Source organism: Cryptomeria japonica, chromosome 4 (genome assembly GCF_030272615.1).
Source record: "Cryptomeria japonica chromosome 4, Sugi_1.0, whole genome shotgun sequence".
NCBI classification, from domain to species: Eukaryota; Viridiplantae; Streptophyta; class Pinopsida; order Cupressales; family Cupressaceae; genus Cryptomeria; species Cryptomeria japonica.
The window spans coordinates 407,422,490-407,449,448 of record NC_081408.1 but is presented as its reverse complement, the minus strand read 5'-3'; positions in this window follow the sequence as shown (position 1 = coordinate 407,449,448).

The following is a 26,959-nucleotide window of genomic DNA, read 5'->3' as shown; positions in this document are numbered from 1 at the left end:
TCTTTATGAGCACATCTTCCATTCAAATGGCATTATCTACCATTTTGTTAAAAGATGGGTGTACTTGCATTTGTATACTATATTTCAGTTTTGGGACCAAGTTATTGACAAATATATCCATTTTCTCAGCATATGGGATATGTTGTGAATACCTAGAGAACATCTTTCTCCAACGTTGGAGGAAAGTGAGAAAAGGCTCCCCTGTTTTCTGTTTATTATTGCAAAGCTCAATCATAGTCACAGGATGTCGAATGTTGTATGAGTATTGTTGTAAAAATAGTTGGATTAGTTCTTCAAATATTTTTATTCCTTTGGGTAGACTTGAGAACCATTCCATAGCTTGTCCTCCCAAACTCCTTGGAAAAAAGCGCATGAGATACATTTGATCATGCATGAACTCCATACAGGCAGCACAAAATTCCCTGACATGATCTTGAGGATATGAGGTACCATTATATTTGTCAAATTTTGGGATCTCAACTCATGAAGGAAATGGTGGTATGTATAGATTTTTGTCAAATGAAAAGGGGCATATTTTTTCTAGAGAATATTGTTTTGGGGACTTATCCTTATTTTTCAGTTTTGTGATCTCCGTCTGTAAGGCTTGTAATTGTTTGTGTACCATGAGTATAGGTGATTCTTCCTTTTTAGTAACAAGTGTCTGAACATCATATCCAGTAGGGAGTTTGGCACCTTGTTTTGCTAGTTCTAAGAAATAGTCTTCCTTTTCTCGAGCCAAGATAACTTTCATCATTTTTGGAAGTCTTTATCCTTTTGAGAGTCACGAATATCTTATTTTGGAGGTTCAGCATCTTCTTCAACTTCACTTGATGAGGAATCATTATTGGTTTCATGAATATTAAGGTTGTCTTTACCATTGTATTCCGTCTCATGTATAGTGGGAGATTCAGGTTCATCAAAAACTGGTACCCCTGATGAAGAAGGTTTATCAGTGAGCGGGTCCTTCACGTAGTATGGATTATCTTGATATGTGAAGGGTTGTCCTTTTCCTTTGGCTTCTTTCTTACAAGAACTCCTAGTTTGAGTAGGCATTTTTATGGATTAGTGTGACCTAAAGTTGTTTGTGATGCAGAGGTCAAGATCAATTTCAAAGCTAGTTGTTCGGTTAACGTATTGTTTGAGAGAAGAAACTAAGATTTAGTCTAGTTTTAGGAAAGATCTATCCTATATAAGATGTTTATCTAAGTTGATTTGAAAGTAGTGATTAAGATTTTGGTCTGGTTTCAGGAATGATCTATCCTGTATAAGATGTTATCTAAGTGACTTAGGTTTGATAGGTAGTTGATTGAACTAGTTGAAAGATGATCGACCAAATTATGCAACACAAATGGCAGAGGTGCACTGTCTTGATCTATTTATGCTTAGGATGATGATAACCAGTATTATGTTCACTATAGACTATTTTTAGGCAAGTTTGATTGCTCTGTACTGACAAAATTAGAGATTCGTACGATAGAATTTCCTAAGCCGGACGACAATTTAATAGCTTCAGGATGACAACAGTTTTGTTTCGTACGAGTTGTTGCCTAGTACCGTACGACATATGGGTATGTCTAGGATGACAAAAGATTTAGTGCAATTATGTATCGTATGACACAAGATTTAGCTTCAGATGCCAGACTACTGGGTTTCGTACGATAGAGGATTGAGCTCAGACGACAAATTATTAGACTCATACAACATAGGATATAGAGCAGGACGATAAATGATCAGATTCGTATGACTGTTAACAGGACAAAGACAAAAATTCAGAGTTTTTCAATAGTCAAGTATGACCAATTTTGAGATGGACTGATTTTTGACTAGGATAGACTAGTTTTGGACATAATTTTGACTTAGGATGAACTAGTTTTTACACAGACAAAGTTTTTGATCACTAAGTTGTTTCTTGTTTTCTCCAATTTTGGTATTCCAATTTTAGTTTGAGGGATGAAAACACAGAAAACACGTAGTACGAATAGTAACTCCAATCACAACATGCAAGCCCTACAAAATTTGGTGAGAGAAGAAAACCTTTGCTTGTAGACTTAGGTACACACCCAATAGCTAATTAGAATATGACCACTGGGTCTCACACAATGGATTCTCAATGCTGTATTATCCAACTCCAAACACTAATGAGGGCACGAAATGACAAGTATCTTGGGAGAGTTACTATCTCTCATGTAAAAAGATTATCCCCCCTTTCGAAGGTGAACTGGGTAGCTTCTAATTATAATTGGATCTAGTAAGGGGTCCGTTTGGTGTGTCGAGGTATAAACTCAATTAAGAGGTCTCCTAGCCTTGAAAACCAAGGTTTAATATACCCGAAGGTACATAGGAGAGATATTCCCGAGCACTGCCGTTGACTTGATTTTCATCAAATCACGTTTATTTTATAGTGGGTTGGAGTACTTAGCGTTTAGCCATTCCCACTTAGGTTGTTCCCCTCACACCAGCTGTAAAGGCTTTAAGAGTTTTTAAGCTCCTCGGGAGGGCAAGCCTACTAAAGATGTACAAATCTCAAACAAAGAAAAAGCCTCAAGGGTCTGGATTTCTGATTGTCTAGAAAAAGACAAGAGCATACTCTCCTACCTCTCAAAATTTTCTAAAAACAAAAAAGACAGATTTGTTCATTAACCAGATAGCAAGTTAGGTGCCTAAAAATGAATTTAAAGAATACATGAAGTTTAGTTGTTTCTTCTCAAGTAACCTGCAAAGACAACGAATCAGTAGTCATGTTGTCTTTGTGCGACAAGCATACTCGTGTTATGCAAAAAATAGATTAGGCTATGAAAAATTCTAAGATAGATAGATAAACAACCAGGTTCAGTCATCAAAATAATCAATTTGAACAAAAAACTAAAATCATGAAATTTACTTTTTTTGCCTTTTTAACCTAAAAAATACAGAGCCGTATGATAGAGTTTACTAGATCGTACGATACAAGATTCTTTCTCATATGATACAGAATTCCATTTCACATGACACCTGCATTTTGTTATTTCAGCCTATGGGAAATGTTGTACGAGATGATGTAGAGACTGTACAGACGAAAATCCGAAAAGTCAAAAATCTGAAAAATAACAAAAATAAAAAAGTCAGTCTTGGAGGCCAAAAAATGTAGTCTTCTGCCCCATGGTGGGTGCCAGAGATGTGTGTGTGAAAAAGTGGAATAAGGTCTGATAGCTGCAGGCACAACACTTCAATTAATTCATTACATGTATGGTTAGATAGATATAAGCATGAATAATAAAACCATAACAAATCAACCAATTGCCTTCTAAAAGATGCGAGTATAAGATTGCTCTTAGATTTTTATAAGCAATACCAGTGACTAGACTACACCAAGACGAAGGATTTAATCTATATGAGCATGATATTAAGCTAAAATGGATACAAGATGGATGAATAATTCAAGCAATAAGGAATTCAAGCAATATGGATGCAAGCAATAATGGATGCAAATAATCTAAAAAAGCACAATATATTCAATGACTCCAAAGAAAAATCAGCATAATAATAATCTCCAAGCGTGTTCTCAAAAATCTTTGGGGTGTTTTGGATGAGAGTTGAAGGCTAAATTTATAGAGAATTCTCAAGAGAGATAATGAAAAAGCTCAATTTAGGATTAATTGAAAATAATTGAGAAATCGGGTTCAGTTAACCTTAAGATAGATTCCAATTATAGTTTAATTGAAATGCATTTAAATAAGAAGTTCAAGTTGCATTGGAAATAAGATTTAAATTATTCCATGCGTTTGTGATAAAAATAGATAATTCTTTGAATTATTCAAGAAAAGATTCTTTCAATGCAACTGAACTTCTTTTTCTGAAAAGCTTTGAGTTCTAATTTTAGAGAATGATTAATAATTCAATTAATTGCTTTTCTGATTTCAAGTTCTAAATTTGGAAAAAGAAATAATATCTCAAGTTTGATTTCTCTTTTAATTCAATTCTTTTATTTTATTTTCAATTCAACTCTTGCTTTTTAATTAATTCCTCTTTTGTAATAAAGTAATTCTTTTTTTGCATGATTAAATGGCAAATTTACTAATTAATTAAATATGCTAGGATATTTAATAAATTAAATAGGATTATTGATTAAAAATGATATTCTTGGAATGATTCAATTAATTAAATAAATATTTAATTAATATTGAGTAATTCACTTGCTATGTGATATTTGATGACTGAAGAATTAATAATGTGCTCAAGGTTGATTTAATTGCCTTTGGTTAGGACCTTGGTGATGTTGTCGAGATTAGGGGCTCATGATTTGGGTGACCATTTTTAGGGTATTACATAGGCCTGCATGTACTCCACCCATTTCATGTGTTTATGACTGAGTTTGTCTTGTGAGTTTAGAAAACTCAATGCTTGGTTGTTCGTATAGACTACAAATTCTTTAGGGAGGAGATAGTGTCTCCACTTCCTCAAAGCCTGCACTAAAGCATATAACTCGAGATCATAAGAGGATTATTTCCTCTTGGCATCACTTAGCTTCTCACTATGGAAAGGTACTAGTCCTTCTTCTTGGCTTAGGAAAGCACCTACTGCAACATTGCTTGCATCACATTTCACTATGAAAATTTTCTCAAAACTAGGCAACACTAGCACCGGTTGAGTAGCTATCTTCTCCTTCAAGGTTTCAAAACCTTTGTTTGCTTCTTCACCCCACTGAAACTTTTCCTTTATTCCACCTCTAATGGTGTCTAACATTGGTGCACATATATCATTGAATTTCCTAATGAACTTCTTGTAGTACTGAGCTAGTCCATGGAAGCTTCTCACCTTTGTTGCTGACTTAGGAGTAGGCCAATTTACAATGGCTTCAACCTTGCTGGGATCCATCTTGAGGTTTCCTTGAGACAACACAAACCCAAGGTAAACCAACTCCTGCTTAACAACCTCACACTTATCCAAGTTCATGGTTAGGTTTTCATCATACAATCTTTGTAATACATCTTGCAAATGATTAATATGATCTGCTCTATCCTTACTAAAAATGAGAATATCATCTAGATATACCACCATAAATTTACGTATTAAGTCCTTCATCACCTCATTCATGAATCTCATGAAGGGTCTTGGAGCATTGGACAAACCTAATGGCATTACAAGCCACTCATAAAGACCCTCTGTTGTCTTAAAGGTAGTTTTCCATTCATCACCCTCCTTAATCCTAATTTGGTGGTATCCACTTTTAAGGTCAATCTTGGTAAAGTACTTGGTTTCCCCTAAACAATACATGAGGTCTTCTATTCTAGGAATAGGGAACCTATATCTGATGGTGATCCTATTTATAGCTCTAGAATCAGTACACAATCTCCAAGTACCACCTTTCTTTGGGGCTAACACGGTAGGGAAAACACAAAGGCTAATGCTTCCTAATTAGGCCTTGGTCTAAGAGATCTTGGATTTTCTTGGAAATCTCTACATTTTGTAAGTTTCCTTGTTAGGAAAGGATTCTCTGGGAATGAAGTCGATTTGATGGCTTATGGTTCTTTTAGGAGGTAAGGTGGCTGGCTATCCATCACTTACTATGCCTTTGAATTTCTTCAACAAATATTGCACCTCTATTGGCAAATATGGCTGCTCTTTCTTGTCTTCCTCTTTGGGATTCATTACTAGTGCAAACCCTATACCTTCACCAAAAGAACATTAGGACCTGCTGCCCTCTTTTCCCCTTCCTCAAGGATAGACTAAATCTTGAATGTGACTCCATCTTTCTTGAATGAGTATGCATTCTTGGCTCCATCATGGATATCTTGTCTATCAAATTTCCATGGTCATCCCAATAGAATATGGCATGCATCCATGGGCAGGACATCACATAACACCTTGTCCTTATACCTCCCAATGGTAAAATCCACCCATGCTTGCTCATTAACTAGGACATGTTGGCCTTTGTTCAACCAAGTGACTCTATAAGGATTGTTGTGAGGTATCCTTTGCAATTTGAGCTTACTCACTGCCTTTTCTGACATAATATTGTTTGCTGACCTCGAATCAATGATTACTTTACAAACTTTTTCCATAATCTTTCATTTGATCCTAAATAAGGACCTTCTTTGGCTTGGCTCTTCTCTAACCGGTTCTTTGATCAAAGTTCTCCTTATCATCAAGTTGTCACCTACCTCTGATTCTAAGGAAACCTCTAAAGTCTTGATGCTTGAAGACTCTTCTTGAAGATAGCTCACTCTTCTTTCACCACCATGTGATGGTGATCCCTTCTCTGGACACCTATATGCTGGATGACCAAGTTGGTTGCACTGGTAACACTTCATTGTTGCAAAATATGAGGAACCTCTACCTTGGCCACTAGATCTTCCTTTAAACCCACTGTTAGATCCCCTTCCTCTATTGAATCCTCCTCTATTAGTGCCACTCTCTTGCTGCTTAGTGAATTTAGACTCTCCTTGTGTTCTTTGTTCAAAACTTCTTCCTCCAAAGCCTCCTCTATGGCCTCTATCATCTTTTCCTCTACCCCTGCCCCTATTGTTGCTTGAGTCATGTCTTCTTTTTCAGTTTTTCCTCCACCTTAAGGGCAAGTTGATAGGTTTGACAGACTATTTTTGGGCTCATTAGACTGATTTCTTCTTGGATGTTCCACCATAGACCATTTAGGTACCTAGCAACCTTGAGGCTCTCTTCTTCCACCGCATGAGATCTAAGGCTAAGTTTGTGAAACTCCTCCGTATAGCTACTAACATCAAGGTCTTTTTGTCTTAATTTTTTCCTCTTCCTATGAATTTTCACTTCATAGTCATCAGGGAGATAGACTTCTTTGATTTTGACTAACATCCCTTTCCAAGAAGAGATGGGTGCTTTTCCCATTTTCTTCCTTTCATCTTACACAAATTTCCACCATGTGAGAGAAGCTCCTCTCATCCTTGACTTGGCTACCTTGACTCTTTGGGCTTTAGTTATGCCTTCACATTCAAAATGGTTCTCCATTCCCTCTACCCATTCTAAGACCACTTTTGCCTCCATCTTACCAGTGAACAATGGCAATCCTTCCAGTGATTTACCACTCAAGGCCTTCAATGCCTTCAGGAAAGGTTCTTTCTCTAGGATAGGATCAGGTTCAGGTATTTTTTCTATCTCAGACACTTATTTTCCCTTCCCTTCTGCTCCTTCTACCTTTACCAACACTTCATCTGCCTTGGTTTCTACCTCTCCAAGCTTACTCTCCAATTCTAGCAACTTCTCCTTCAGGAGTCTATTCTCTTCCTCTTGCTCATCCACTTTCTTTTCCAACTCTACATTGGTCATGATGTTGTTGTCTCCTACAGATTCCACTGAGGACATCTACTCACCTGGCCCAAATCTTATAGGCTCTGATACCAATTTGATGGGGTTCACCTAGTTGGTGTTGCTCAGTTCCACCAACTCACTAGGCCTAGTTTCTCTCTAGACCTCCAAGTCCTTCAAGGTCTCTTCTAGGAATTTCTTCTTAACCACTCCAAGGTTTTTGCTTCAAGTGTTTTAGCTAGGAACCCTACCAAGTTACAATGCTTCCCATGTACTCAATTGTGGCTTCTTGGCTTCAACTTGTCAAATTGACCTCCTACTATTGTGAATTGATGCAGAGGTGTGGAGGTGTCTTCTAACATGTTTTTAATGTATTTAGGGTCCATTTGAGGTTTTCAACCATTAGCTTTCTTACCGATTTCAATATTTTGCCTATAAAAGGGCTACAAGGAATTAGCCCTATTAGGCCTCCAAAATCTGGCTTTCTAGGGCTTGAGTGAAAATGGTTCAAAAGACCCCCTATCAAGTTTGGTTTTTCTTCAATTTTTCACCTAACCTCAAGTGATTTTTTTGGTTTTGGCTCCTTACTCCACCGTACAATATGCTAACCCCAAAATGAGGTTTTTGAAAGGTTTCTAGGCCTTCTAGGTGGCAGTGACTGGTCAAGTTGGGGTTTGGGCATCAAATGACATTGTCAAGGATTCTCCTTGCATTGGAAACTCTATCCCAACTTCATGGACCCATCAAAAATCTTAGATGGTGGTTTGGCATACACCCTTGCACTTAGCACTTTAATTTCACCTTATTTCCTCTAGCTGGGTTACTCCTCGACTCGCCTAGAAAAAGGTGACAATCACATTGAAACTCATCTCCAACACTTGTCCTTGCATATGTACAATTTATAGGTGGTTTCCCTTCATGTCCCAAACATCCATGATGGCGGCACGTGAGGAATTCATGGGGCAACCATTCTTACATAAACTGCTATATACAAGCCAAAACTGGCTGTTTACAAACCCAAGCAAGAAAACACCAAAGTAAACTATCTACAAAGCTTGAAATGGAACAAACAATACTGTAACACACTAGAGAAACTCAATCCATTTCCAATTACAAAATGAGTAAAATCAAGCCAAAATGTTGCCAACTAGTTTGAAAATGAGTAGTTTCAGATTGTTGAACTTACAAAACACATTCTCCAACCTTGGTAACTATGCAAGAGAGGGTAATTATAGTTTTTACCACAGGTGGAGTCATCCTAGGGTGTAACTCCATCGCTAACCAATTCAGAACAAAAGTTGTCATGACAACTTTTTGCAACATTGCACTTTTGCACTTTTTGGTCTTCTCAACCTATGAGACCTATTCTAAGTCATCACACATGAATTTTAAAACATTTATGTAAAGCGGAAAAATCGAACCCTAGTCGTTCTCCCCTCCCCAACTCCGAGGAGAGATAAGGGAGAGTCACTAGGGTTGATGGTTTTCACTTAGGAGAGACTTTACATTCAAAAGAGGGGTTGAAACCCACAAGATCCAATCTCACGCAATGCAAGATTAGATTCTATATGAGTTTCAAGGGTTAAGACATCAAGGATACCCTCTTTTGTAAAGAAATGTAGATAGAAAGATTGAACTAGGAATGCATGGAAAGTAGGAAAGATTCGCTTATAAACTGAGTTAGGGATATGATATGAAGCTGCGGATCTGGAATTAGCAGTAAAATGTCGAAACGGCGCTGTCCTGCAAATTTGAGCAAAAGTTGACGGGACGATGGCGCCCGGCGTGCACACGGTCCTCTGAAAAATCCGCGAAACGAAGGGGGATCTATTCGTCTGTGCACAAGGATTCCAAATCTTCAATTTCAGCCGCGTACCTGCAACCTACACATAGAAAAGCAAAGACGATTGGGGGGTTAGGGATGAGGGGTTTGCCTTTAGGTCAAACACCGGTTTTGGAATTAACCAAGAAATGAGAAATGCTGTAAATGTAATGTAAAACAAGTACTAATACCTTGTTGTAAGGATGTTTGTATCCTTATATGTGAAGGTATAGATGTTGTTGTATGTTGTATGTTTGTATGTTGTAGTATGTGATCTCCTCTTCAATGGTTGAATCCTTGTCTTGAATGCAACACTTAGCCTTGAATGGAGACTTAGAATGATCAATTGCTTGAAGGAATGCTTGAATGCTTGAATGCTTGAATGTTTGAATAGAGTTTCCACGTCTTGTACACATATGTCCTTCCTCTTTTTTGACCTCCTCCAATGGGAGAGGAAATGTAGTTTATATACTTGCCAATTAGGGTTAAAAGACTGATTTTCCCGACCTTAGGCCGACCAGGAAATGTTATTTTCCAATTTGCAAACAAAAAGGCCCGAAGTCCCATAGGAGACCGGGCCCAAAATAGGGCCAGGGACCAGGGCGCTGGGCGCCATGGTCCTGGGGGACCAGGGCATTGGGCACCCTGGTCCTAAAGGACCAGGGCACTGGGCGCTCTGGTCCCACCTCCCGGGACAACGGGGTGCAAGGAGGATCAGGCCAGGGTGCTGGAAAAATGCAGTTTTTGGTGTCGTGAGCAAGTTTCGGGGTCTCCATTCAAGTTTAGTGTTGCATCGCCATCGTGAAGACCCAAATGCAGTCAAAATTGCAAGTGTCACAATTTTAGGACGCTACATTTAGCCCCCACTTTAGCAGGAGTATAAGCATACGCTCATACTTCCGGTAAAGTACAAGGAAACAACATTGAAAAACTTTCACCATGTCAAGGAGGCAAGATACACCAAGCCCCCAGTGGACTAAGGATCTTACGACTTCAATTGAGAAAGTAAAAGGGAAGATCACGAGGGAGAACCATGACTGTCAGTAGTAAGGTTCCCTCACTATGAGTCATGCAAGAAAGATATCAAAAATTTTCAAGGCAAAGCTAAATTTGTCAAGAAATTTTCAAGTATCTTGAAAAGATATGAATGGGATGTATGCCCCCCTATGTTAAAGCGATCGCACACGCCTCACCGGGGGTGATTGCTTTAAGGTAGTGATACATATAAGAATGAGAAAGGAAAGGAGCACGTTATCACAAGGATTTAGCCCCCAAGTGTGAGATAAGCCCAAGGATAATAGACACAAAACACAAAGCACAAGGTGACTTCGCTTTCCTCGGGGTCAGTATGCTGTATGATAATTCATTTATATCATATGTATGTATGCATAATTGTTCTTCATTCCCCAATCAAGGAAGGTCACCTAGAAGAAGGGAACAAATGTGTCTTTTGAGTCAACATGAGAGAGATCAAGAGATCTCAATGCTTTGCATCGTCCTCAAGTAGACAACACTAAGGACAAAAAATAGAAGAATGAGAATAAAATATAGAAGAAGTAACAAAATAGAGGAGAAGAGAATCTGCTATGCTAATGAAACTAGTCTAGCACGTCATCTACCCCCCGATCTTGCTGATCAATGTTTCAGGAAGGTAGGGAACACGCTAGAGGAGGAACATCTAACATAGCAGATGGAGCTATCACAAGATCCAAACAAGGGCTATGTTCATGTTCCAAGCCACATTGTTCTTGTCTAGGAGCTAGGATAAGTGCTTTAGAAAATTCATTAGATAAATGGTTATCAATATCAACAAGTTCATATTCACTATCAGAATGAACAGAAGAAGTAGCATTTTCATCATGAATAACATTTTCATCTATATCATCATCAAGATTTATAAAAATAGGATCTTTAACTCGCACAGGATCAAGATCATCATGCATCTTATGTTTAGGAGATTTCGGCTCAATCGTCGGTTGAGGAGAAAATGGAATAATGCTTATTGAAGGTGTTTTTGGGGATTGCAAAGTTTGAGAAGCAGCTGCCTGAGCTCTAAGACGACGCTTTCGTCGGTGTTCACGTGCAGAACGATTTCGTCTAGTCTTAGTAGGAAGTTGAGAAGATTGAGGAGGAGGAATGTTCTCATCCTTATCACTTGGGTGTTTAAGTTGTGGTCTCTTAGGTTGAACAATAGGAGAAGAGGAAGGTCTCTTTTCTCCATAAGAGGAAGGAGGAGGAACTACTCCATACAAAGGAGGAATATTTGGTTTAGGAAGGAGACCAAGTCCATCATGACGAGGAGGGATAGGTCTACTTTTAGGAAGTTTATTAGATATAGGCATAGTCACATCCATAGGGATGGGTTGGGAATCTTCTTGAGGAAAGACATTGGTTTTATCTTTCAAAGGAAGAACTTCCTTCTCAAGAACGATAGGAATATCAAGTTTGGGTGTTCTAGGTTCACTTAGAGATAGGATCATATCTTTTTTCCACTTTTGATAAGATTTGAAAAGATGATCACTTCGCGGAGGAAGAGATTGGAATTGTTTAGGCCAAAAGTAATCAATAGGAACACTAGAAGTTCTTTCAGCTGGTTTAAAGAGACTATGATTGACAGTAACAACTTCACCATTATGGGGAAATTTCAAACACTTGTGAATAGGAGAAGTAATAGCTTTCATGGAAGATAGCCAAGGATAGCCAAGCTTCACATGAAATTGTTCGGAAGATGGAATAATAGCAAAGTTTACATCAAGGGATTTGTTACAGACCTCAATAGGTAATGTAATAGAACCAATTGTAGGAGAAGAAAATGCATCAAATAGTTTCACAACCACATCTGTTTTGTCATAGATAACTTGATTCAATTGCAAAGTAAAAAGAAATTCTTCAGTAATGACATTAACTGTACAAGAAGGATCAATAAGCACTCCACGGCAAGGTGTGTTCTTGACTTTTGCAACTATATATAAAGGACCATCAGGTGCCCTGATAGTTTCACTGGAATCAAATGTGATGGAAGGTTCTTTAGGGATTTTCTGTTGCTCCACAAAGTTAATCACATTCGGAGTCATAGACACAAGATCATCAGGTGAGACAGAGGAATCAGTAGTATCAATCACATTAGAGGTATGAGATGGAAATGGATCAGTGAAAATCTGAAGATTTTGGTTAGGAGGAGCTACAAATGTGTTGCCTTTATCATTCACACCAGAAATAGAGATAGTATTATTATCAATCAAATCTTGAATTTTCCCCTTTAAAGCAAAACCTTTTTCAGTATCATGCCCAGGTTGACGATGAAATTGACAAAAAGATTTGTTATCAAAATAGGGTGAATTAATCTTTGTAGGATCAATTTGCCTTATAGGAGGAAGAGTAAGCACATTTTGTTCCAATAACTTATTCATAATACTATGCAATGATTCATTCAAAGGAGTAAACTTTCTTTCTTTCTTGAAAAACTTAGAAATAGGAGACACACCTGATGCTGCATTCACATTGTTGTTGATGATGTTTTCATTGAATTTAATGGACTCTCTGTTCGGTTTAAACTTCCCAAATGGTTGTTGACTACTATCACCCTTATCACTCGGAGCCATAGGATGTGATTGTTCCATTTGACTCACAGTTAGTTGATAATTGTGAAGAGTTGCGCTCAACTGTTGGAAAGAAGTAAACTCAGAAAACAGGAGTTTTTCTCTAATGTCTTTTTGTAAATTAGAAATGAAGATTCTTTGAATATCATTGTCAGGAACTAGAAAAGAAATTTGAGCATACAAATGCTTATATCTACCAATGAAATCAGTCACTTTTTCTTTAACACCTTGTTTACAATGCATTAAATCAATCAAAGTAACTTTAGGACTTATATTGTTTTGAAATTGTTGAATGAAAGCATTTGCAAGTTGTTCGAAAGAAGTAATAGAATAGGAAGGCAACGAGAAATACCATTGTAGGGCTTTGTCTCTTAATGTTCTAGTAAATAGTTTTGCAAGCAACCTTTGGTCATAAGCAAAATCAGTACATATTGTTTGAAAGGTCTTAACATGTGTTAGAGGATCACCCTTACCATTATAAAGCTCCAAATGCGGAATTTCAACATCTTTAGGGGGAATAGCTCGAACAATATCAAGAGCAAGTGGGCTCGCAACATCAAATGTGGGCACACTAAACTTGGATTGATTCATAGAGGCAATTTGTTGCTGTAAAGAAGAGACAGTTTGTGCAAGATTGTTAATGGTCGCTTCAGTCGAAGAGTTCATATTAGACGTGTTAGATTGTGATGGAGGTGTTATGTTATTGAAAGAAGGTAGATAGTAAGGTGGTGGGACACTATGATAGTTAGTCATAGGGGGTGATTGGACAGGAGGAACACTACAAGGAGGAATGGAAGGGTTAAATGAATTGCCCCCTTGTGTCATGTTCATTTGTGAAGGTATAAGAGGAACACTCACTGAAGGAACGAATGAAGAAGTTGGATTGAATGAAGGAAGAGGATTTATTGAAGAAGAGGGATTGCCCCCATGACTAGTGATCATGGGAGGAATGTCTTGTGTTGAAGTATTCATTATGTTTGATGTAAAAGTAGGTATACTAGCAATAGGAGTCATCAAAGGAATAAAATGATTGTCTTGAGTAGGAGGTTGTGTATAACCCAAAGTTTCAGCACAACTCTTCATAGGCATCACATTTGAATCCACAATGTGTGCAATACCACGCAAAATATCAATTCCATTCTTATCACTTTGAAGCATACGTTTTAGACCCTCAATTAAAGGAAGAGCTTGACTATCAGGGTATTCTTGAGACATCCATTGTCGAAAATCATCAAATTGGTTATCCAATTTTGAAAGTTGTTCTACAGAAACCTCATGGAGAGCTTCTTCATCATTAAGAGGATTAGAGGAATTACCCATGTCCTCGATAAAAAGACCATTCAAATTAGGTTCCATCTCCTCAGTAATTAAACCTTGGAAAGACTTAATTCTAAGGCTTCGTCTAACGGGAATAGTGTAAGTAGGGCTTATTGTTGTAAAACTCATGCACTAAAGAGAGAGAGAAGATTTTGAATTTTAGAGGTAGCAAATTTCAGTAAAACCAGCCAATCTTCTAGATTTAAGCTGTTAAATACAATCAGGACAATCTCCCAAAATTTTGGAAAAAATGTCCAGGACCGTGGTGCTCGGGGTGCACACGGTCCTCGCAACTTTTTTCGAAATTTGTAGGGGTGAAAGTTATGATGATTTTACAGCTAACCTGAAAAAATTGAGTGATTTATGATCTGTAGATAGGCCAAATTAAAGTTGCAATCTCAAAATTGAACCCTACCAAGATTGTCGAAAAATGCAAAATTTGAATTTTGAAAAAGAGAGGGAAACTGAAATTTTGAATTTTATGATTTTAGAGGGAATACCAAAAGCAATGCAAGTTTTGAAATTTGAAGGTTGACTCAATTTCACGCAAAATTCAATTTTGAAAGCGGAAATCAAAGTTGTTGTAATTAAGCACTTAATTTCAAAAGTCACAAATTGCAAAAATTTGAATAAATCACTGAAATTTCGAATGAATGATAACACACTTTTCAGATTTAGGACTGTAAGAAACACAATTTTGACATGAATTTCAATTTCAACAATTTTTGAATGATTAGAAGCCTCAATCCAAGCAATCGCTAGACCAACTTTGACTGTAATTTAAAATTGATAAAATCAGCCAAAATTCTGGATTTTAGTAGGAAAATACAGTAAGATCTAGCTCCCGAAATTTCGGAAAAAATGTCGGGGATGATGGCGCTCGAAGTGCACACGGTCCTCGCAACTTTTTTCCAAATTTTCAGGGATGAAAGATATTATGATTTTATTGCGGAATCCAAAGTTACAGCTGATTTGGAAATGTTTTGATTAGTGAAATTGTCGGACAAAGGTTGAATCAAGAGGGTTTCAAAAATTAGGGTTTTGACACTTAACCACTTAATTTTCAGAATTAAAGCACAAATATGAATTGATAATTTGTAATAGAAGGGCAGATCTGAAACAAGCATTAACAATTAAACATTTCACAAGTTTAATTACTTAAAAAGAAAATTTAGGGTTTTTATGCAATTAACCTCTAAAATTTTGCAAAAGATCAAACATGGAAATGTAATCAAGGAATCCAATTTTCAGATCTAACTATGAATAATCAGAAAGGATGTTCACGTCGGGTTCACCAACAATGGAAAGCAGAAAAATCGAACCCTAGTCGTTCTCCCCTCCCCAACTCCGAGGAGAGAGAAGGGAGAGTCACTAGGGTTGATGGTTTTCACTTAGGAGAGACTTTACATTCAAAAGAGGGGTTGAAACCCACAAGATCCAATCCCACGCAATGCAAGATTGGATTCTATATGAGTTTCAAGCGTTAAGACATCAAGGATACCCTCTTTTGTAAAGAAATATAGATAGAAAGATTGAACTAGGAATGCATGGAAAGTAGGAAAGATTCACTTATAAACTGAGTTAGGGATATGATATGAAGCTACGGACCTGGAATTAGTAGTAAAATGTCGAAACAGCGCTGTCCTACAAATTTGAGCAAAAGTTGACGGGACGATGGCGCCCGGCGTGCACACGGTCCTCCGAAAAATCCGCGAAACGAAGGGGGATATGTTCGTCTCTACACAAGGATTCCATATCTTCAATTTCAGCCGCGTACCTGCAACCTACACATAGAAAAGCGAAGACGATTGGGGGGTTAGGGATGAGGGGTTTGCCTTTAGGTCAAACCCCAGTTTTGGAATTAACCAAGAAATGAGAAATGTTGTAAATGTAATGTAAAACAAGTACTAATACCTTGTTGTAAGGATGTTTGTATCCTTATATGCGAAGGTATAGATGTTGTTGTATGTTGTATGTTTGTATGTTGTAGTATGTGATCTCCTCTTCAATGGTTGAATCCTTGTCGTGAATGCAACACTTAGCCTTGAATGGAGACTTAGAATGATCAATTGCTTGAAGGAATGCTTGAATGCTTGAATGCTTGAATGTTTGAATAGAGTTTCCACGTCTTGTACACATATGTCCTTCCTCTTTTTTGACCTCCTCCAATGGGAGAGGAAATGTAGTTTATATACTTGCCAATTAGGGTTAAAAGACTGATTTTCCCGACCTTAGGCCGACCAGGAAATGTTATTTTCCAATTTGCAAACAAAAAGGCCCGAAGTCCCATAGGAGACCGGGCCCAAAATAGGGCCAGGGACCAGGGCGCTAGGCGCTCTGGTCCCACCTCCCGGGACAACGGGGTGCAAGGAGGATCAGGCCAGGGTGCTGGAAAAATGCAGTTTTTGGTGTCGTGAGCAAGTTTCGGGCTCTCCATTCAGGTTTAGTGTTGCGTCGCCATCGTGAAGACCCAAATGCAGTCGAAATTGCAAGTGTCGCAATTTTAGGATGCTACAATTTCTAAGATTAATTTAACCCTCCCTAATTCCTATACCAAGTTTTGACACTTTTGACCATCAAGAGGGTCAACTACCTACTCAAACCCACTATTTACACAAAAATGAATACCTAAGAAGAATGAACTCAACCTAGGCCTAAATTGACTCAAAACAATAACTCTTGGACTCTCCTAGAGTCCTTATTCACTACTGACTTGGCTAGGGTCAGTACAAGCCAAAATTGATAAAACTAGATAGCCTAAGTCCTAGGTGCCCCTGCAACAGAAGGTCATTCTGGAAGGACAGTCAAATGATCAGACCACAGTTGATGATATTGATGGTGCTAATGGTATCTCTTATAAAGATGAACAAGAACCTCTAGTTATAGAAGTTGCATCAGAGAAAGTAGCTAAGGAGATAGATGAAGTGGATAAGGGCAAGGATGGTGATAGAGATGAGAGTGCAGAGGTAGGTGAAAAAGGAGTGAAGGAGAAAGATTAGGCTCCGATAACAGCGACAAGAGACACTGTACCTGCCTAAGGGAAACAAATTGTTATTGATCCAGATGATTTTGGTCAAGGGCCTATATATCTAAGCTCATTATCTTTGATTCAAGCACTAAAATTGGCAACTCTCGCTCAAGCCAAAGATAATGAGGACTTTCTTAAGTCCCATTTTGTTGACAAAGAGTTGATATCATTGGCTGGAGATATGTTGGAGAAATGTGAGACCCTACCCCGACTCATCCTGACATTTCTATTATTTTCATATTGAGACTATTATGGATGCTTTATTTTATGCATTATGGATTTAGAACTTATATGATTCCATGTTTTGGATCACATTGACGTATATTGATGCTTCATTTTATGCATTATGATTATGAAACTTTATATGTTGCTAGAATAGAATTATTTTGAAATGATGTATGTCATTATTGGATTTGCAGGACTTCATTTTGATGATAGAAATAGGATGCTTATTATATGAATGGTTCAATTTTGAGGATTATGATAATTGCTTATGTGGAATCGAATTTGAATATATGAGATATTGAATTATTATTGACAAATGTATGAGTGTTTGATGTCCAATGGAATCCATGTGTTTAATTATATATATATATATATATATATATTTGTGATTATTTGGAATTACTAATGTGTTGATTGAGATGAGCAGGAAAATTATCCATGTGACCATGGAAATAATATGGAGAACCAAACCTAGACCTATGTACGTTTGTTAAGCCAGGGGTTGTCTATTTGGAGAGACAACACCTTGTTTGTATTGTATTTTATTTGTGAAAGTAAATGATGCATGTGTGTTAAATTGATTTTATTTAATTGTGTAAACCTACAAGAGACAAATTCCATGTGTGATTTTTATATTGTATTTTATTGTGTCACTTGACACGTGTTGATTAGTGTCATTGATTTTGACTTGTCTCTTGGAGGGAGTTTTGTTTCTACCAAAGCCATTCAAACTTATGAGTGTGGTCCCAAATTTGCCTTGGGTAGGGAGTCTTGGGAGTGGTCAACTCAGGTTTGACCCGTAGGTTAACTTCAGTTAGGTTTCTAAGGGGTCAAATGGACTCCTAGGGTCAGTTTTAGGGCTTTTCCAAAGGTCCAAAGGGTATACCTATGGGTTAGGGGTATTTTTAAACATGTGACTACTCCCATGTGACTGTTTAGTCACCTCAAAAAGTAGTTTTCCCAAGGTGAGCGAAAATTGAACTTAGAAGGTTCCTCCTAGGATAGACAACCTTCCCTTTTGGTGTCAAACTCTCTTCCCCATCCTCTCTCACCTTTTCCCTTTCCAGTTTTAGCAACATGTAAGAGGTTGGGAAGAACAACCAATGGGAACTCTCACTTCACCCAAGGGGTTGGGAAGAGTGAGAGAGGCCTTCTTAGGAAAGGATTAGGGACTTAGTGAGTAATCACCCACTCTCCATTGTTGGAGATTATGCAATTTTTGAAAATAGTTGTAGGATAGAATTTTTGGTGAAGTGCTGGTGAAGAGTTTGTGTGGATTTGGGCTGCTCATCCCCAACTAAGTCTATCATACCTTTTGATAGATTAAGGTTGGTTTTACTTCCTTTTAGTTATGTTGTATATGTTGCTTTGAAAAGAAAGAAATGCTTGTATGAGAAGATGTGTATATGTAATTTGCTTTGTAAGAGAAAGAAGTAATTTTTCCTTCACTTGTTTTTTTTATGTGTTCTTGTTTTGGGAGTGTCCAAGGCCTCCTACTCTTGGGAGAGTAGGATGGTCTTGGGGTGGAAGAAGTATGACAACCTTGGGTGAGAGGCTCTCCTCATGGAGAGTGATCTCAAGGGTGTTCTTTGTGACCCTTGCTACATAGCCTTGTGTATGCATTTGGGGGTCATAAGGGGAGAAGATATGGCTTTAATGCCTTTGGGGGGCATAAGGGTGTGGAGATATTTTTTGTTGTATTTTGATTTGCCATGAGGTGGCTTGAGTTGTTCTATGCTTGCAGTCTCCCCAATGGTATTGGGTCCACTTCCACCTATGGAAAGATCATCACAAGTTGTGGTGAAAGTGTAGCTTGGGTTGGGAAAATGTATATTGAGTGTTTGCCCTTTTGTTTGTTGTGATTGTTTGTTTGTGATCCGTCTAGTGCTTGGTTCTCCAAGCTCAGGGGTGGCTTCTAGTAAGCCTAGGCTGGGAGGTGAGCTCTCCATGGTCAAGTTGTATTCTATTTGCAGGTTGCTTGGGATGGCAAAGAAAAGATGAAGAGATTTGTTGCTGTTTTGAGTTGCAGAAAAGTTTCAAAGAAAAATGTATTTATTTTGTAGCTTAAAAAAAGAAGAAGCCATTGTTGTATTTATTTTCCAAAAGCAAAGAAATGTATGTATTTATTTTAAGTTCTTATTCAATGGGAAGGAGAGGCTAGTAGGGTTTCAATCCCATTCGTAATGCTATCTTCATTGTATTCAAAAAAAAAATGCTTAAAGAAATGCATGATTTTACTTAGTTATTTTTGCAAAAATGAAATGCATAAGTTTTATTAAGTCCTACAGTTACCAAAAAAAAAAAAGTTGTTGCATTCATTTTTTTTTTTGAAATTTAAAGTTCCTTTTATACTTCATGCAAATAAAATTATGGAAATAGGGAATAACATGCATATAGGCCTCTTGAGCTAAATACAAATACTAAATGTGTTAAATAGGTTTAATCTATCTATCTTTAAGTTGATTTACATGTTTTCTAGGCTAATGTAGTTGTTGTTATAAATTACTGTTTTCTGTCATTTTATTAGTTGCAGAAAAATAAAGCTAATTAGTGTTCCATTTCCAAAGTTAGAATCTAACTCTTAAAAAGGAAAATATATAGATTAGAGCTTGTTGTTAATGTTTTTTTTTAAATAAGATAGAAATAAATAGAATGCTTTAATCAACAAAAAAAATATAAAGCATACATATTAACATATAAAAAAAAAATAGAAACCTTCATCTATAGCTTACTGTCATTATTTTACTAGTTTCTGCATGATTATATAGACTTAATAATACTGAAAAAGAAAGGAGAAAACTCATAAGCTTGCTTAAGTGAGTTATTAAAAATATATATACCTATATATATATATAGATATATACATTTTATTCATTTAAATGTTTTATTTTGGAAGTCTACATATTTCAAAAAAAAGGGATATATATATACATACTTATATATATAAATGTTAAACATTTTAAAGAAAAAGAAATTAAAAAAAAAAAAATTAATTAAAAATGTTGCAGACCGGGGGAAGGGCCAAGAAACCCTACCCCGCCGGCTGTCTCCCATACCCTTGCGGGCACCGTAGTGAGCAGAGGCCGCTCGCTGTGGGCCGTCCGCAGTGGGCAGGGCAAAGCCCACCACTGTGGCAACCCCCAGCAGCGGTGACCGCCACTGTGGTAACCCGCAGTGGGCGGCAGCTGCCACTATTGGTGGACGACGGCCGCTCCCTGCGGGGTACCGCAGTGGCCGCCACTCGGCTCTCCCCTCTCTTGCAAGCTGCTAGGCCTCCGCCCTTTGAGTGCCTCGGCCCCCACGCAAACCCAAACCCCGCCCCAAAAAATAATAGGCGGCGCCTTCCACTTCCACGACCTGCACACACACAAAAAAAAAAACATGCATCCACATACACAAAGCCCTAACCCAATTTTTGGGTTAGGGCAAAACACACAAAAAAAATAAATTATAAAAATAAAGGATGTGTGTGGATAGTATAAAAAGTTTAGGGTTGTTAAAAAAAAATATATATGCAACCCTAACCCAATTTCGGGTTAGGGTTAGCATATGGACCTTTTGGGTTCTTTTAAAAGTAAATAAATAAAAAGAACCCCTTTATCCTTTGAATATAAACATATATATATATATATATATATATATATATATATATATATATATATATATATATATATATATATATATATATATATATATATATATATATATATATATATATACATATACTTTTACATTCCCTCACACCTACTTATATATATAAATATATATATGTTTTAGATATATAGTTATCTACACATATATATGTAAGTAAAATTTTATATTTATATGGACTTAAAATAGCTAATGGTAGATTTATGAATTCACTTTCAATTTTTATATGTATGTAGAAGCATTTTAATAAGATGCTTTAAAATTAAACCCTTTGGGAGGTTAACCTTTAAGGAATTAAAATGACATTTGTAAGTAAAGATGGCCCCTTTAAATTTTAAATTATAAGGCATTTTAATTAATGGAAATTTTGCTTAATGGGTTATTTAATCTAAGGGCTAGGGCAAATTTATTTAGACCCTAGGCAATAAAAGGACTTTATGAGGATTAATAATATCCCTTATCAATTAATTTAGAAGTTATCCGTTAAGTGAGTTTAACCATTTACTAATGGGTGATAATAATAATTCTCTTGGAGAATTATTATCCCACTTTTAACTTAGCTTTATTTATCACCTAATTGATTTAGTTGTTTGATTTACTCAAAACATAGTTAAGACTAGACTAGTTTTGCATTATTTTAATAAGTTAGTTGTACTAGATTAAGTATTTTAAAAAAAATTTATTCCATTTGTGCCCAAAAGTTTGGGCATGACAAGAAAATCATGCCATCTTTCCAACCAGATACATCTGATCCCTCCAGTAAGCTCAAGGGTTTTCTAAGTGTTGTTGGTTCCCATTTTGAGTCTTTAGCAAAGGCAACAAATATTAAAGTTTTGAATCAATTCAATGTCATGCGATTAAAATAATTTTTGAAGATGATAGAGTCAATTTGGTTACTACATTGAAAAGTATTTAGGATGCACTTGATGAAGGTGGTAACATATACAACTCATGTCTAATTTTGCCTAAGTTCACTATAGACATTGACAATAAAATAAGGGAATGTGAAGGCCAGCTAGCAAGCATATCACAATCATACACACCACAATCAACCTTGGCTAGCAATTTTGAACCCCAAGTTTTAAGTGTATTGAATAAGATCAAGAGTTTAAATCAAGAAAAGGAAAGAGTTTTGGGTAGTGTGTCAGAAGTGAGGAGTCTTATTATTACTCGGATAGATTCATTGATGAGTAGCATGCAGGATGCTAAGGATGAATTGAATAAGCCTGTTGCGACAGATAGACAGGGACCCTAAATGCATGCCTATCTTTTCAGCGAGATGATCTGAGCATTTTGGAGAGCTTAAAGAAGGCATGGGATAATCGTTTTCTTGCCCTTAGAATAATTTCTGTAAACATCTTCAAGTGTTTGTAAGTAGTTGTACATACCCTTGTATATAAGTTTTGGTAGATTCCTATCTTTGGCATTGTTGTCAAAGGGGGAGAGAGAAGAGTGAAAAATGGTGCAAATTATTAGGGGGAGCTTGTATATTCTTTGTGAGTTTGAAAATTTCAAGTTCTATAGTCTTGAGTGTACAATTCGTTCAATTCATTTTTCACAGTGTTGCCATCAATGCCAAAGGGGGAGATTGTTGGCAAGAGACACCGTTCCGGTGCAGATTGGTTCATGACAGAATTTTAGAGGTTGTCATTGATGGAAACTTAGTTTGGAAATCACATCCAGTGTACATAAATCTAGCTTACCAGAAGTCATATTGCTCATAAGGCATAATTCTGGAAGGTGGAACTTAGTAACCGGTAGAGCATGAGATCATGGTGCACATCTTGATTTTGGTGATGTAATTTTGGTCACAGTGATCAAGACAGTTGATTCAAGGTTTGAGACATATTATCTCATGATCCTGATATCAGGTGTTGAATTGTGTGCAAGTTTAGAGCTCTGGTATTTGGTAATTTAGTTAGAATAGAGTTGTCTTTGTGCAACGTGTGTTACGGATTTGATGGGTTGATTTCAGTGATCAGTTTCATGTTTGAAGTGATTGGGATGACTTATGGGAAGTCTATTGTCTTCTTATTTTGGTCCGTATTTGGATTTGTGGATGGATTGAGTCAACTTTTTGATACACGTTTCATGTTGCGTATTATGCAGTTTTTGGAAGCCAACTTAGTAAATGATTCTTTTTGTTGGTGCAGATATATAAGATTGATTTGGTTGATCATTTTGTTATGAGTTTTGAGTGTGGGAGGTCTGTAAGAGTGAATTTTCTAGTTTTGTGAATGTGATTGAAGGTTTTGGTGCTCTAGTATTTGATAGAGCAGGAAAACAGAGCAAAGAAATAGAATAGTTGTAGGAGTTGATTTGAGCCTAATCATAACTATATTTTGGCATAGTTAGATTCTATACTTTAGTTCATTCATCATTGTAATAATTTTTTAATAGCCTGTAAGGCAGTGAGCCTTCCTCCAAGTTGTAGTCCTTTTGTAATTGAGCAGTGAGCTCTAGGTAGTGTGCCTGAATGCAAGTGCATTCCCCTTATGTAATATTTGTCATGTCTGTGAAGTGTATGCCTATGATACTTGCAGCTACAACACAAAACACTGAATAGATCATTACAAGCATGGTTAGCAAATTTGAAACAAAGAAAGATAAAACCATGACTAATCGATCTACTGCCTCCTAGTAAATGCGAGTATGAATTTTGCTCTCAGATCTGGTTAGGCAAATTCTAGTGACTTGACTACACCTAGATGGAGGATTTAAATGATAAATAATGCATTTAAGCTAGCAAAGATAATGATTAAGCTACATGATTCCATGATTATGCTAGAGAATATGCTAAAATGATGCAATTAAGCTATGATAACAATGCTCAAATGATAAACTAAACTTGCATATTCCTATAGTAACAATGCCTGAAATGCAAATGTGATGGGATGATTATTGCTCCAAATTGAGGTCTATTTATAGGATTGCCAAGGCTAGGGGTGAGGTGGCAGGAATCAACGGTCAATATTAAGTCTGAAGATATCAATGGTGAAATTGGAGGAGGTTGGCAAAGAGGTTGGATTAAAGGGAACATTTGTCATCTCTATGTTGACAAGTGTCAAGAGGCTTCTAGAAAGGTTTGATAAAAGGGAACATGTGCCATCTCTATGGTGACAAGTGTCAAGAATCTTTTCTCATGAGAGAGAAAGTGTCTAAGGAAAGGGGACATGTGGCCCAAGAATGCCATGTGTCTCAAGGGGAGAGTAGGTTTAATTAAACCCAAGGTTAGATGAAATGAGTTAGGTTTAGGGATGGTTAGGTTAGGTGGTTAAAAGTTAAAAGGCATGTGGGTAATTTGAATTTAGAAATTCAAATAATAGGAAAAGGCTAATTAATTTCAACAACTCATTAATTGATTTATTTTAATTAATTAGAAGATTAGAAGAATTAATTGAAGATGGAGGGCGAATTAATTAATTTGAATTAATTAATCAAAGGGGATTATGAGAATGAACCTATTAAATAAATCCTTAGATTTATTAATAAGTAGATGAAAGGGGAAATTTAATCAAATTACTTAGTGAATTCAATTAAACTAGGAAGGGGGATTAATTAAACAATTGCTTATTTAATTAATTATCTTCAGATCATTTTTAGGTGTATACATTTTGCCCCTCTTTGAAGCGAGCTGTGATGGCACGTTGATTCAAAGAATAACCTCATTTTGATGATGATATTGGTTTGATAGGATGCTCTAGCTCTTGGTTGATAGATTGCGATATGATGATGCCCCCTTGGGAGATCAATTGAGATAATTGATCTTTGGAGTTTTGTAATCTTTGCAAAATTGATATCCTGATTAGAAATGATTTGATGTCTGCAATTGTGGTTGATGAAAATACGAGTTCTATAATCATGGTGATGTGGTTGTTGATGATTGATAAAGTTTGATTGGTTAGATTGATAAGTTCAATATTCAGTTTGGTTTCAGGAATGACACCTCCTGTATAAGAAAAAGATGATCAAAGCATCTGGTTTCAGGAATGATATATCCTATATAAGACATGAGAAAATCAATTTAGATGTGATTTATTGATAGAATTGATAAGATTGATTGAATAAAGAACTGACAGTTTATTGATATCAAGTTGCAGAAAGATTCAGATATGCTGATGTTGATTCTGTTGAGAGGATAGCATAAGATTTTCATTGGGTCATCAATATCTCGAGATATATGAGTCATTAGTCTGATTGTGTATACACTTGTGATGATACCTTGATGATTACTATGATAGATTTAACCTTGGAGAAAAGGAGCATGCGGGATCCCATGCAAGAATGAAATGCAAGCTAAATGCAAATGAAAATGCAAATCTATGAACATACCAGTCACTAGATTATTGCATTTTTGTCATCAATAAGCTTTTTAAATGTTGGAAGTGAGTGCAAACATCGATGGTATTATTAAACCATGACGACCTGAGAACTACTTTCCTGGATTTTGATATGGCAAGTTAGCACAAGCATTGAGATATAATTAACCAAGATGAATTAAGTGTTGCTTGTGTAAAACAGGCAGTATTAACCATTTCAATATGCAAATTGGAAATGTCTTCGATGAAACTCTGATGATCATGTCCTGAGACAAATTTGCATATATTAATGATTAATTTTTAGACAGCAGAAAAGAAAATATCATGTTCCTTCCTTATTCCTCTAGTCAAAGAGATCCTGGAGTCACTCAGAAATCATGATAGCAAAAATCAATTATAGAAAAGTTGAACAATCATGTTAAAATAATTATCCAAAAGATATCATCTATTGAAAAGTGTGTGATGTCCTTAGACTGACTTTGTGATAGTTTCATGGTTGATAATTTGATCTCATGTTCAATGTTGGATATGTCACAGTTTTTGCTTGATAAGAGTTGTCTAATCGTTTGTTCTACCTATTTGATTAAGCTTAGAATTGATCAAAAGTTTTGCCCCCAACTAAGTGCAGGATTTTGCCCCAAGCCTAGAAACAAATTTGTTATGATACCGAATGATCCAAACCATGGTGAGAGATTTAGCTAGGATGCCTGCGTATGTACAAAGGCTTCATGATGCATATGAACAACACTGATGGAAAATGAATGCACGCAGAAAGATGCATGAACTAATAGATGGAAGAGCTAGTTGACAGATAGCACCTGTTTGCCAGAATTTCACCATCTATTTTTATTGCACTTTTTCTCATATTTGATTTTTTTTTTATTTTTTCATTGTTTTTCACTGTTTTTGTATTTTCTGCTTTTTTACTATTTTTGGATTTTTCTGCTTTTTCACTATTTTTTGGATTTTTTTGCTTTTTCACTGTTTTTGGATTTTTCAGCTTTTTCAAACATAAAACTTCTTCAGATGCATGTTATTGATGGGTTCCTCGAGCTGCTCCCCATCTTGTGTTGATAGCTGATATGATCCTGACCCAAATACTATTGTGATCACAAACAAACCTAATCAGTTTGGTTCAAATTTTCCTTTCTTTTCTCGATCTGCCTGGTTGCGTTGATTTTATTTTAGTACTAGTTCCCCTACTTGAAAAATTTGTGGTTTGACCTTGTGATTATAGCTCTGACACATTCTTTGTTGATATACCTTTAAATGATCAAAGGCATTTTGTCTTCATTCATGGATCAGTTCCAACTCTTGCAATCTAGATACTCATTGTTCTTCATCTGGGATAAGGCCTTTTAATGATACTCATAGAGAAAGTATCTCTAATTTTATTGGCAGAATTTCTTCTAATCCATAAACAAGAGAGAAAGGTGTGCCACCTATTGGTGTACGATTACTGGTATGGTAGGCCCATAGAGCAGGGTTTAATTGAATATGCCAATCTTTTCCAGCATCATTCACTATCTTTTTGAGGATTTTCAGAATAGTTTTGTTTGATGCTTCTACTTGCCCATTCCCTTGTGGATAGTAGGGTGTGGAGAATCTATGTTGGATCTTGAATTTCTCACATAGCTCTTGTACATCTTGATTCTTGAATGATCACCCATTATTAGTGATAATGGTCATTGGTATTCCATAGCAACAGATGATGTAATTCAAGATAAATGCAACAATTTAT